This window comes from Rhinolophus sinicus, chromosome 16 (assembly GCF_057876585.1).
Source record: "Rhinolophus sinicus isolate RSI-liver-muscle chromosome 16, RSI-T2T, whole genome shotgun sequence".
Taxonomy (NCBI): Eukaryota; Metazoa; Chordata; class Mammalia; order Chiroptera; family Rhinolophidae; genus Rhinolophus; species Rhinolophus sinicus.
In genome coordinates, this window is record NC_142516.1 from 48219407 (window position 1) to 48233773 (window position 14367).

The following is a 14367-nucleotide window of genomic DNA, read 5'->3' on the forward strand; positions in this document are numbered from 1 at the left end:
AATCATTACAGCACGGGGCACGTAGAAGGTGCTTGTCTTAGATGGGCTTTTCTTAGAAGCAGACCCTAAACCAAACGTGAGCACGCATGATTTCTTATGGATGTATTCTGGGGGAAACCATGAAGAAAGAAGGGAGGAAAGCAAGAAGAAAAGAAGTCAAACAATGGCAAAACTGTCAGGAGAAAGTCTCAGTCTTCGCCGGATCCTATGGAGCATAAATTGCAGCTCTGATTTGTTTATTTGTGAGACAAGGAAGCTGGTATTTTGTATGTCCCTTCCTACATCACAGGCAGTCATTGGGTAGCAGAGGCCAGCAAGGGTACTGTGCTCATAAACTCCTAGGCACTTCAACTCTCTAAATGAACAAGGTAAGTTTAGCAGTCATGGTCAAAGCTTTGAAGAAGGGAAAAGTGTGAGTAGTGAGCAGGAAAGCACTCAAAAGCTGGAGTGTGTGCACACAGAACCGGGGATTTGCAGGGATCTGGGAAGGGTATCAGTGGTTCCCTAGAATCCTCATTAAGTGTGTGGTGAAAAGTGAATCAATGAATGAGTCAAGTCTCCCCAAATCCCTTTGTATAGACACATAGGTCATCATTGTTGTGATATTACAAAAAATTTCATATAAATTTATGTATATTACATCCCCATTACCTAGTGTTCTATGGATTAGATTTTGGTAAAGAAACATTGCTCGGCTAGAGAGCTAATTTTTGCTTATCAAGGACGATGGCGTTAGGGCAAAAGACCTTCTCATGACTGAGACAGCAGGACTGAGTCCATTATCAGAGTCAGACCTTCTAAAGAACTGGAATAACCAGTGCATGGGAAGAGTGACCTGAGATAAAAATGTGCCCAATGAGGTTACGGACTTAGCATAAAAATAGATAGGATGGAGTCTAACATGACCCTGGGCCTGTCACTAAGTACAGGACAAGAGAAATGAGACACTAGAAGTCCATATATAGTATAGGGCAGCCTGAAAAAGTGACGATAGATACAAAATAAGGAGGGAGAAAGAGGGGCTCAGTGTCAACACCCCTGTGAGGAGCAGGCATGCCGGCATCAGTAAGAAAAGTCCATGACATCATTTTTATGGCAGTAAATCTCTTGCAATGATGACGACGAGAACAGATGGACATATGAAAATGCCAAAATTCAAAGTAAAATGATGGCTCTGTCTTGGCTGCTTGTGAACAGAGAACTACATCATTACCCACTATCCCAAGGGAAGGAGTAAGATTAAAACCAGAATGACTTCCATTCACGTTTATTTCAGTTGAAATGTATAAGATTACTTAGTAGAAATTTTACATTTGCCTTGTAGTGAGGTGGTTATTGGGTTCAAATAAAGTTACTTTTCTTTCTTGTGTCCCTGTTAAAAAGGACCCCAAAGTGGGTGGTACGGTAGTGGATTATGTGAATTTGAGGGATGATGAATATGAGCTCCTGTGTCATCTAGAAGGTTGAGCAGAAATAGCTATAGAAATCATACCCCAAATAAGATCTTGGTATACAGACTTTGGTATAAAAGTCTGGTGTGCTTTAGAGTCTTCGACACAAACAAGGAAACAAAACACAGTACATTCTGGTTCCCAGTAGTTGAGGGTCCAGAAATAAGTGAATTCAGGAAGAATGAGGTGCCTGATACTCCAGAAGGGAACCCAGGCCATTTCTTTTCCACCATATTTGAACTGGAAGGTATGTCTGCTTCAAGTGCCCTTTTCACTGGGGACAGGTGCACACTTTTTAAAGGATTAAGACAAGAACTGATCTGACCCGTGTAACACCCTTAAAAGGAAGCAGAAATAGAAGCCCTGACCACAAACTTGGGCTGGCTTTTGCCGTTTGAAAATGTACAGCTAATCCACACTATTATTACTTCTGAGCTTTAAATATGAGTGGTAATGTGCTATCACCAAGGGAATGTCGATATTTTATAGCCCAACTGGTAAATATAAACAATGGAACTGAAAATGAACTTGGTCCATGAACCATTCATTGACATTTATGATGGGCCTTGCTCTGCATCTGGGGAGAGTGGTGTGGGAGGGGGGGGCAACACATAGAAAAATGTGTGATGGAATCTCTGGTCCCAAGAAAATGAAAGCAAACATCTGTGGTAGAAATGATGGGTTAGTAATGAATTAGTACCATTATTTGTGTTGAAAGTTTGTGATACAAGGGGTTAGTGGTTTTTCAGAAAGCGCATTTTCTACATATTCAGAAATAGTGCAGAGGGTAGGAAAGCTATAAGCATGTGAGTCCATCCATACCATCCGATTTTCTGCATGTAGGCAAAGTCCTTGCCCTTCACCTTGGGGAATGTTTTTCATTGCCAACAAGTACTGCTAGTGTAGCCTGCAGTACAACACTTTTAGAGGCCCTGCCAAGACCCAACTCACTGTACCAACCAAGGGTCCAAAGAGAGAATTTCCCTGCTGTGGGCGCAGAGCTTTGCTCCTCCCCTGGCATGACCCCCAGCACCATGATCCAATCAATAGCCTTAAAATTGACCCATCCTATGAGAAGTCCTCCTCCTTGGGGGTAGCCCGTCAGGTAATTAGTACGGTTAGGGAATGGGAACTCAGGGGAGGAAGGAGTCATAATTTCAGGTATATTATCTGCAGTTTGCTGATTACCCTCATATCACCTTCCACCTCCACACCACCAGTATTCTTCTTCATTGTGAAAGGAAAACGTCTGGCTGTTTGTACAATGGTCCCAACAGACCAGGAGCTACATAACTATATATCTACAAAATCACGCAAGTAACAGAAATTACAAAAGCCTACTGAGTATTAGGCCTCCTTAAAAGGCATTCAAATTCAGGGTTTTGTGTGTGTTTGCTTGCTTGTTTTTGTTTTGTTTTGTTTTTTGTTTTGTTTTTCTGTTTGTTTGTTTTAACATTGTGCTGGCCAAACAAAATATATCTACAGTCCAAATTCTAACTATAGGCCATCAGTGTGTAACCTCTGATAGAGACCATTCTTTCCTTCATGGACAACTTTTAAAGTTAACGCATAGTGTTGGCATCTTAAAGGAGTGATTCTCAACCATAGTTGCACATTTGAATCACTTAGGGAGTTTTAAAAATATGCCCATAAATGAGTTCTTCATTTTTCCCCAGACCAATTAATTCAGAATCTCTGAGGGTAGTGACTAGGCATCAATATTTTTCAAAGCTTCCCTAATGAGTCTACTGTGAAATGGGGTTAGTAAGGGGGTAATCAGAAAACTGCTGATAATATACCTGAAATAATGAATCCTTCCTCTCGAGTTCCCACCCCCTAGCCACACCACCTCCAGGCTGCCTTGCTGTGGCTCTCCCAAACCCATAGACGCAGAGGCAGCACTGAGAAATAAGCCAATAGGAAGTGCCACCCATACCCTTTGGTTAAGGCCCAATTTGGAGGAGACACTTACAGGGGTGTTGCTGGAGGACAATTCAATTCCTCCACAATGTTACAAACCTGGCTTATTTCCCCAAGAACTCACTGCTGCCCATTTTAGATTCAGCCTTGAGAAGTCTATCTAGACATTTCTTTCCCTGTAACCTTTCCCTCCGTCTAACTACCTCTGTCTAAATGCTGAGAATTAGACTTTGTCCTCCAGCAAGGCAGGAATTCAGACCCCTCAGGACTCCCGGGAATGTGGTTAAAAATGAAGGTGGTTGAGCAGCACAACCAAGGAGAATAGAGCCAGAAGGAATGACAAATAAGGAAAAGAGTCAAAGGATGGGACACTTGGCTAAGTAGCAGCTGAGGGCCTAGCCCAACCACAACTTCAACTCAGGCCATGAAAGTCCCACATATTTATGTCCAAACATGGTCACAGTGAATTATATATTAGTGTTAAACCATTAATGCCACTTTATCAGAATAAAACCTTTCATCAGCTTAAGGCTTAAAGTGAATTACTTCATCTTAAAATAGCTGATCCAGGGTTGGCTTTCTTTTTTTTCTTTTTTCTTTTTTTGATGGATTACACAAGAAGTAACTTAGAAATGAATGTATAATAGAAAAAGTCATTCTCTCAGTGTCTTGAATTTAATATGAAGACTGAAAGAAATGATAACTCAACTTCCATTTTTTAGATGTGAAGAAACTGGGGTCTGGGAAGGTGAAATGACTTGTCTAAGGTCATACAACCAGCTGTGGCAAAGCTAGAAGTGGTATTAAGTTCCACAATTGATACTCTATCCATCAGCTGCTGTTATTCAAGATGAGCTGCTATTCCCATCCCAGGTCATCATTAAAACTCAAGATAAAAAAAGAGTTGAAGGCATTTCAGTTCCTTCTTAATATTTCTGGAAGCTCATCCTCAATTCCTAACCTCTTTCTACCTGACTGGAGATGTTGGCCGTCTACGGCCGGTGTCCCTTTAGCTCTCTCTCTTCAGCTTGGACACCACATTGACACATAAGTTGAGTGGGTCTTCTCTTCTTTCACCTGTAGGTTCTTTCTGGCCCATATGAAACAGAAGACCGATGGGCTCTAGATATGATCCCAGTTCCCAGGAGAAAATTCTCTGTTCCCACCTCCTTTTTCTTATCTCCACTTGGCTGATCCCTCAACCCCACTGCTACGATTCCTCCCTCATTTTTCTGTTCCCCTTCCCTTGGGTCAATGCCTCATTTTCTCAGAACCATTTTTTTCCCTCAAACAAGTTTTTCTATCATATATTTTATTAATTATTTATCCATCTTTCTTTCCCAGCCAAATTTATACTTTCTGAGAACCAGAACTATGTTTGTCATTTTGTACTTTACAGCATCCATTTGGTTATGTGCTGAATGAATCATGGACTCAATGGATGAATGAAAGAAATAAAGACAACATCGAAAGAAGCAGTTTTACTATCTTTGTTTTTTTTTTTCCCCTAAGGCTTATGGCTGATGGTTCTTTATTTTAGGGAACCAGACATCTTGTCTAACTGTATATATAAAAACACAATTAGAATAAGAAATGTTTCAAAACATGATTTTATAAGAGTTTCTTCCTTCTGCTTATGCCCAAAACAAGAACCCAGAAAACCTAAACTTAACGTTGATTTTGAAAATATGTTTATTTGATGCTTCTTGGTGACTTAATACAGATTGCCTCTAGAGTGCTGAGGGTAGAATTCACATAGAATCAACTCTAATGAGAACATTGTAACAGGAAGTCCGAAATACCCCAAAGAGCAACTTAACTGGTTTGTTACAGAGCCCTAAAGTTGTTAGCATTAGCAGTTATTATTCTTTAAATTTCTGAAAACAGTAATAATTCAATAATCAGAATGTCTATGAGTCATTACACCTGGGCATTTTACTCAGGATGTTTTTGGCCTATAGGTATAGAATACTGACCTGGTTGATTCAGTAACATGGGGTTGTTTACTTAATTAACCAACTGGGAACCCCATCTCCGCATAAAGACCAGGGTTCTAGGGGAAAATAGGAACATAAGTATTATTGGCTGGTATTCTTCCATTAGAAGCATCTCCTCTGACACCATCATTTTTTTAGTGACACCTTTTGTTGGCAGATGAAGTTTGCACAACTTTTTGCCAGTTTTAGATCAAAGATTTTCACCTTTACATGATCTGTTTTCATGAAGTAACGACCAGCCATGTCGTGTACCCCTTAGGGAACAAATGCCTAGAACCACACAGCCCACTGTTTACGTGTGGCTATTAGGGATCTCAGGCAGGTGATGCCATCCAGACATCCCTTGAGGATTATCTCTCATATGACACCAAACAACCATTTTGCAACTTATTAAATAGCTACTTGCATTTTTAAAAGCTTAATTCAGAGTGTACATCTTGTCATCCTCCCTAAAAGACAGCTTAAGGCCATGTAGTTTCTACAATGTCCAAAGTGGAATCTATGCCTTCTTCTAAACCCCAGGAATAGCCTTATGAAAAATCTCTACTTCCTGATTCTACTACCCAGAAAATTAATCTGTAGGCAAGTTACTTATTTCTCTGTGTCTAGTTTCTCACTCTATAAAACGGTTGAGATGCCTGGCCCTATTTTCTAAACTGTCCTCAAGTCATATATGCATGTAGAAACATATATTCACAGACAAACTCACAAATGGTAACTTGTGTAACTCCTATTCTGTTAATAAATTACAAATATAGAATCAAAATGTTTTAATCTAAAACCCCAGTAGTTCAAACAACAGATTTAGTACTTTTAAACCACGTAACCTTGGGAAATTACTTAACTCCTCTAAAATTTAATTTTTTATCTATAAAATAAAGATAAAACCAAACATCTTGCACAGTTGTTATAAAGATTCCATTAGATGATCCATAGAAATATACTCAGCACAGCTTCTGGTACTTTGTGCTCTAAAAACGTTGACTTCCTTTTCAACTCTTATTTACTTAAGCTTTTAAAAATACTTATATTTGCAGTTCTTGGAACACAATGTGAAAAAAGGTATCACATAAACGTATAAACTACCAAGATTGAATAAAGAAGAAATAGAAAAATCTCAACAGATCAATTACTAGCAAGGAGATTGACTCAGGAATCAAAAATCTCCTGATAGAGAAAAGCTCAGGACCGGATGCCCTTACTGGTGAATTTTACCAAACATTTCAAGAATTTATGCCAATCTTTCTCAAATTCTTCCAAAAAATCAAAGAGGAGGGGACACTCCCAAACTGATTTTTGTGAAGCCAGCATTACTTTGATACCAAACCCGGAAAAGAATGCCCTGATGGATATAAATATAAAAATTCTCAATAAAATACTAGCAAACGGAATACAGTTAGAGCTAATCAACAAATTAGGTTGATATAAACTTAACATGCAAAAATCAGTACCACTTCTATACACTAACAATAAATTATTTGAAATAGAAATAAACAAAACCTCATTTCCAATAGTATCAAAAAACAATAAAATACTTGATAAATTTAACTAGGAGATAAAAGATCTCTACACTAAAAATACAAGACACTGATGAAAGAAGTCACAGATGATATAAATGAATGGAAAGGTATCCCATGTTCATGGACTGGAAGAATTAATATTGTTAAAATATCCAAATTACTCAAAGCCATCTATAAATTCAATGAAATCCCTGTAAGATTTCAGTGGATTTTTTTTCCTGGAAGTAGAAAAAACAATTCTTAAATTTACATGGAACCACAAAAGACCCTGAATAGCCAAAGCAATCCTGAGAAATCCAACACTGATTTCAAGCTATATTGCAAAGCTATTGTAATCAAAGCAGTATGGTACTGGTATAAAAACAGACATGTAGACCAGTGGAACAGAACTGAGAGCCCAGAAATAAGCCCATGCATATATGTTCAGCTAACATTTGACAAGAGAGTCAAGAATACTCAGTGGAGACAAGACAGTCTTTTCAATAAATGGTGCTGGAAAAATTGGATATTTACATGTAAAAGAATGAAACCAGACCCCCACCTTACACCACTCACAAAAATTTAGTTGAAATAGTTTAAAGACTTAAATGTAAGTCCATGAACCATAACTCTCCTAGAAGAAAACGCAGGGAAAAAAATCTTCTTGACACGAATCTTAGCAATGGTTTGTTGACTATGACACCTAAAGCACAAGCAACAAAATAAAAAATAAACAAGTGGGACTACATCAAGCTAAAAAGCTTCTGCACAGAAAAAAAGTGAAAAGTGAAAAACAACTTGTGGAATGGGAAAAATATTTGTAAACAACATATTAAATGAGGGATTAATATCCAATATATATAAAGAACTCATACAACTCAATAGAAAAAAATCAAATAAATAATCCAATTTAAAATTGGGCAAAAGACTTGAATAGACATTTCCAAAGAAGATATGCAAGCTAACAGGTACATGGAAAGGTACTCTGCATCACTAATCATCAGGGAAATTCAAATCAAAACGACAATGAGATATCACCTCATGCCTGTTAGAATAGCTATTATCAAAAAGATAAGAGATAAGTGTTGGTGAGGATATGAAGAAAAGGGAAAACTTGTGCACTGTGGATGGGATTATAAATTAGTGCAACATTATAGAAAACAGTATGGCGTTTCCTCAAAAAATTAAAAATAGAATTATCATATGATCCAGCAATTCCACTCCTGGGAATATATTCAAAGGAAATGAAAACACTATGTCAAAGAGATTTCTGTACCCCAATGTTCATAGCAGCGTGATCTACAACAGCTAAGACATGGAACTGACTTAAGTGTCCATCAATGAATGGATAAAGTTGTGGTGTATATATACATAATGAAATATTATTCAATCATAAGAAAGAAGGAAATCTTGCCACTTGCAACAATATTGATGGACCCTGAAGTCATTACGCAAGTGAAATAAGTCCAACAGAAGAAAGAGAAACACTATATGATTTCACTTATACATGTGGAATCAAGGAAGGGAGGGAGGGAGGGAGGGAGGGAGGGAGGGAGGGAGGGAGACAAAACTCATAGAAAAGGAGATCTGATTTGTGATTACTAGAAGCTGGGGTTGGGGGAGGAAGAATTGGATGAAGGTGAAAAATTCCAGTTATGAGACAAGCAAGCACTAAAGTTGTTAAGAAGGTAAATCCTAAGAGTTCTCATCACAAAGGAAAAACATTTTTTTTCTTTTTCTTTTTTTTTTTTTTGTATCAATATGAGATGGTGGATGTTAACTAAACTTATTACGGTAATCATTTCACAATATATCTAAGTCAAGTCATTATGCTATATACCTTAAACTGATATAATATTGTGTTAATTATATCTCAATAAAATCGGGGGGGAAAGTTATAAAAGTTGAGTGGTCACGCATATTTTCTGATTTACCTACTCCAACCACCTCATTCTGCACATGAGGACAATGAGCTTTAGCATGAGCCCAAGATTATACACTAAGTAGTAGTCAAACCCAAACCCAAATTCAGGTTTCTGGATCTCCAGCTCAGAACCCTTGTGATTACATTGCCATAAAAGTTATGTTGTTAAATGTTCATTGATCACATACCGGAAATATGATATGTGTGGAGCAGGGTTTCACATGATAGATCTTGGGCTTGAAGTTAGAAGAGAAAGGAGTTGCCAAATGTCAAAGTGAATCATAAGGAGAGAGAGCCAAATGGAGCAGGGGTGGTGCGGGGAGGAGGTTGGAAGACTCATAAATATAAACAATGGTTAAGATTTTGGGGGAGGCAGCAACATAATATCAAAATTACAAGATTATTGAGAATGGTCAGTTTCCAAAAGATTGACTTGCCTGTAGGAGTGGAGTAAAAAACCCAAAATTTATTAGGTTGTGTCTTTGTTCATTTATTCTCCCATCTTTGTTGCCTGAGATGCTGCGAGATGGGGCTCTTTGTAGTTGTAAAATAAACATCCATAAATACTATCAAAATCCTATAGTTTGTAAACGCCAGGAAATGAATATTAAACCCTCTTCCCCCTCACCACACACACATTTTAAATACAGGTCAGGTTTCATTTTAAAATGCTCTAAAAAACTGCCCCCAATTCCTTTTCCTATTCCTTCTCTTCCTCCTTCTCCTCTTTTTTTAATGACTTCTGTCTGAAATAAATCGATCATCATGTAGGCTTTGAAATTTAAACTATTTATTGTAATTTGACTTATCATATTAACGAAGAAGACATTTCCCTAAAAGGATTACTTCATAGAGATATACCCAGACTTGAACAGTCCAAACAAATGTTTTCCAGTACTCCTCCTTTGGAAGTTCACCCCTTGCTCTGTATATACAATCATGATTCGCCTGTTTTATGATGACTGGTACCTGACCCAGGCTACAGAAATAAACAGTTCTTGGTAACCATGTCAACCTATTGTAAGACTCAGACTCCACTTGGAAATACACACACACACACACACACACACACACACACACACATGCTTTGAAGGTGGGAATCTTCACTTTGCAGGTTGTAAAACCCTGAGTCATTTAAGGGGAGAAATATGTAATTGCAAAGACTAATGAAGTTTTAACATGGTTGATGATTCATCTGCCACCTCAATGTTTGACAACCTTATTAAACTGCTTGCTAGAAAGGGTGGATTCAATTCAAACTCTCATCCCTTGAAGATTATAACAAGCCACTTTGGTGAACATAATAATTTACGTAATCATTAAGCTTCTCTGTAACTATTATATTTGTATTTCTGTAAGGTTTTTGTGTAAGAGCATGAGCAATAAAGCTAGAACAGTTTCAGAGGGATTAAGTACACAGAAATGAATCCATCCCAGGCAATAATTTGGAAAGTCATATTCGAATCTTAATTAAAGCAGTAATCCTAGCATTTACCTTAGCCTATAGAGTCCCTTTATGTTAATTCAGTGGGATGAAGAAAAATTCAACAATGATTCTTTCATGTCACGGTCAATCCTAGGAAAACTAAGCTACATGAAAACTAAGCTACACTTCTCAACTTCTCCCCTTTTTGAGAAAATAGCAAATGCTTAGAACAGTTTTCCCTAAAGTGTTCTTCCATAGGACAGTGATTCTCAAACTTAGGTGAACCTCAGAATCCTCTGGAGGGATGTTAAGACAAATTGATGGGTGTCACCCCCAGAAATTCTGAGAAAGAGAGAGAAAGAGAGAGAGAGAGAGAGAGAGAGAGAGAGAGGGAGGGAGGGAGGGAGGGAGGGAGGGAGGGAGGGAGGAAGGGAGGGAGATTGTACTTGTACTTTTGGGGAGCTTTTAGCTCTCCTTACAATTGATGAATGAGAGAGAGAAGGGAATGAATATGAATGATAAAGCAAATGTAGCAAAATGTTAATTGATGAATTTGGGTAACAAATATTTGGGAGGTCTTTCCTCTTAATGCAGAGTTTCTGTAAGTTTGTAATTCTTCCAAAATTAAAAAATTATACCATGACACTAAAATTAATATCTGAAGCAAAAAAGAAAAAAGAAAAAGAAAACCAGTATGAATAGTCTTCTTGAGCATTTGTCTTGGGTTTGAGTCACGTTCAGTACTTCACTGCCAACTTACTTCCTTCTTGACTCATCATTATCAATATATTATCAATACAATAATTATTATCAATACAAGACTCACAGAGTCTGAACACACACATGGATTTCTGAAGCAGATGCTTGTATTAGTGGTTAGAACGTGGGCTTTGAATCCCAACAGTCCTGGCTTGAACCTGACTCTGCCGTTTACCAGCTCTTGAAGCTGGGAGTCATTTCATCCAGGCCACTGCATTGTACTCTAGGAGACACCATTTACATAGCAAACAAAGTGAATGATGCTCCTTGTGACTGTGAAAGACTCTGACCCTGATTCAATCTTTCTGAACCTCAGTTTCCATATTTGTAGACTGGGGAGAATAATAAGACCAGAGTGGTTATGGAGATTAAATGGTAATCCTTATAAAGAGCTCAACACAGTCGCCTGGTCCATAGTAAATACCCAAGAAATGGTAGCAATACTGAAGATGATCATGACCTCTGTTGGAAACCATGGATTCTCCTGATGGAGTAATGGTCTCCATGGTCCCTTCCAGACCAGTGCTGTGATCTGGGGAGTGTTCCATTTAACAAAGATGACATAGACTTTTCTCTTTTTTATTTTTTTTTCTCCTGGGAGACCTTGATGAAAAGTCATCATTTTAGTTATTTAACTTATGTCAAAGAGAGAAGTTAATAATTTTCCCACTCTGGGACTAAAAATTATTTCCTTTGAAGCAGATCACACGTAGTACTATTTCTTGGAGCTACCAAGACCCAGCACTTCGCTGATAGGCTTTATTCCTCCCAGGATATACTGCACTAGGAATTTAGGAAATAAACATTTCCTCAGTTATCTACCTGAAGTACAAACAAATTATTGTTGCCAAAAGCCATGCCAGGCAGCAAACTCAAATGGCCAGATGAAAATAGAGGAAAAAGTTAGTAGACAAGTGAGTGGAGTTCAGGACGGGGGTTGGGAAGAATGGGCCAGAACTCTATCTCTGGTGGCAGATGTGCACGAACGTTATATTTCAAGCCCAAAAGACCACCAAGAGAAGAGCAGACCGGGAACCCAGGCACACCCTTTGTCCCAGCTACACCTCAGAGCAGTCTCTGAGGCCTTAGCAAACCACAACCTTCGTTTCTCATCTATAAAATGAGGGGGTTATATCAGGGGTTCCTCAAATCATTTTTGAGCCATGGAATCCTTTAAAATCAATTGTATGAGAAACCTTGGATGAAAATCAAACAAATGTAGAGATGCTCTACGGAAATTGGGTGGGTGAGTCCAGAGGTCAGTACATTCACCTGTTATCTCTGGCAGTTTCAGAGGGAAATTGGAGGGGACTCAGGGTTTCCTCATAGCACAGACTGAAAACCACTGAACTGAGTGAAATTTCTTCCAACTCAAACACTCTCTTTGGTCTCTTTCCTTGGAGAATTGACCATATTTGACACTTAATTATATAAAGTTTTATTCTTCAAAATCCTTCATAGGCTCCTTTATTTTCTGATAGCTCTACGTGGAAGCCATTATTTAGCTAGCTTTGTTCATGGGCAAAATTGAAATCTATGTACCCAAAGCTTTCAAGGGAAACGTGTCAGAGCCAAGATTTATAAACAGCAATCCTTGCCTCTGGTAAGGAAATAAGAGTTTTAATACTTGTTCCAACTGTTAGTACTGTAATACATGCTGATTTTATTTGATTCATAGTTTTTTTGTTTAATCCTAACCTTCCAAATAAGTGGGCTTCTACAGCCATTAACTGTGTAGGGTGAACCAACCATGAAAATTTTCATACAGTTTTATTAGCTGTAGAGAAGTTGCTGGAAAGCTTAAATGGAAAACAGATGGTTTTTAAAAATATATTCTTTCCTGGTGAATTTGGGGTACTTTCCAATGAGAAAGTAGAGATCCCTACTTCCTTGTTATACCTTTAGTCAGACAGATGACATAAAATGGAAAATAAGAATGCTAGAGAGTTTCCATGGCAATTGCTGGAGAGTCGTGGACTATTTACAATGATGTATAGTGCAGTATCTAGGGCAAAGGGGAAATTGCAGGGATTCTTTCTGCAACACCCACTGATTTTAAGCTATTCAAATGGCACTTGTGGAGCCCCCTTTGTTTAAAATGCAGTCTCCTACTTATTAGAGGGCGGGGAGAGGGATGTGCAACACAACAAGTTATTGGCTTTTCCTTCTAGACGCTTTCAGTACCGAGTGAAACATGTATGAATAATACAATGAAACAATGACTATGTCATTAATATAGGGTTTTCTTTACAAGTGCTGTCCACGTAAGCAGTGTCAAGAATATACTTCTTGTAAACTGGGGTAATCACCAGCTTCTTTTTTTATACACCATGAAGAGGCATTCTGGCCCTGTGATGAAGCACACAGGTTCAGAGTCAGGCTGCCTGTGGTGAAACCCAAGTACTGCCATTTCTTAGTTGGTTGGCCCTGCAAAAGGTAAGTTTGCTATTTTCAGCTTCCTCATGTGTAAAAAGGGCAATAACAATGGTGTTTAGCTCATAGAGTTGTTAAAAGGGTACCATGAATTAATGGATGGAAAGGGCCTGGAACAAGGTAGGTGTTCCATACATGTTAGATATTAGCAGGAGGTATGAGTCCTCAGTGCAACTTCATTCACTAGTTTTCAAATGATAAAACTCATGTGACCTGAAGTAGAGAAAGAGCAGACTGGTTAAGATGATGCTGTTATCTGGCTCTATGACCTTTGGCAAGCCATTAATCTCTCTGAGCCTCAGTTTCCTCATCTGTAAAATGGAGAGTGCTGTACCCACTTGTTGTGGTCACCTCACAGAGGTGAAGATATGAACCCCCTGTTCACAATTTGTTTTTTATGTTGAGATTCATGATGTCACATACAGAAGTGTGTAACTGAAAAAGTTTGTAACTCACATAATGATCCATTTTGGGAAGAGTAAGGTGTAAGCAGGTCAAAGAATGGTTTAGGGGAACAAGGAAAGGACACTGGCTTTGGAGTTTTATAGTAGTAAGGGAATGGGGCTTGGGGGGGACTCATCCTGCAGCTGGGGTTTACATAGTTTGAACTTCCCATCAGCGCCAAAGGAGGGCGCACCTGGGCTTTTTTATAAGCTTGCCAAGATGTGGGCAGAAGGACCAGGGGCTGGGTGGGGCTTGAAAACTGTGAGCATCTAAGCATAAAAAATGGGGTCAGATTCTGTATCATACCACCGGAGAGGGTTGCTGTGAGGATTAAATGAGATTACACACATACTGCCTTTAACTCAGTGGCCAGTAAACAGAAAATACTCAAAAATGTACCTTTTGGAATAAATGTTTCTTAAAAAAAAAAAAAATTTAAACTAAAAAAATGGAAGCAACACCTGCATTTTTTGGGGGAAAAAACTGCAGTATAATAACTACATGTGAAGAAACC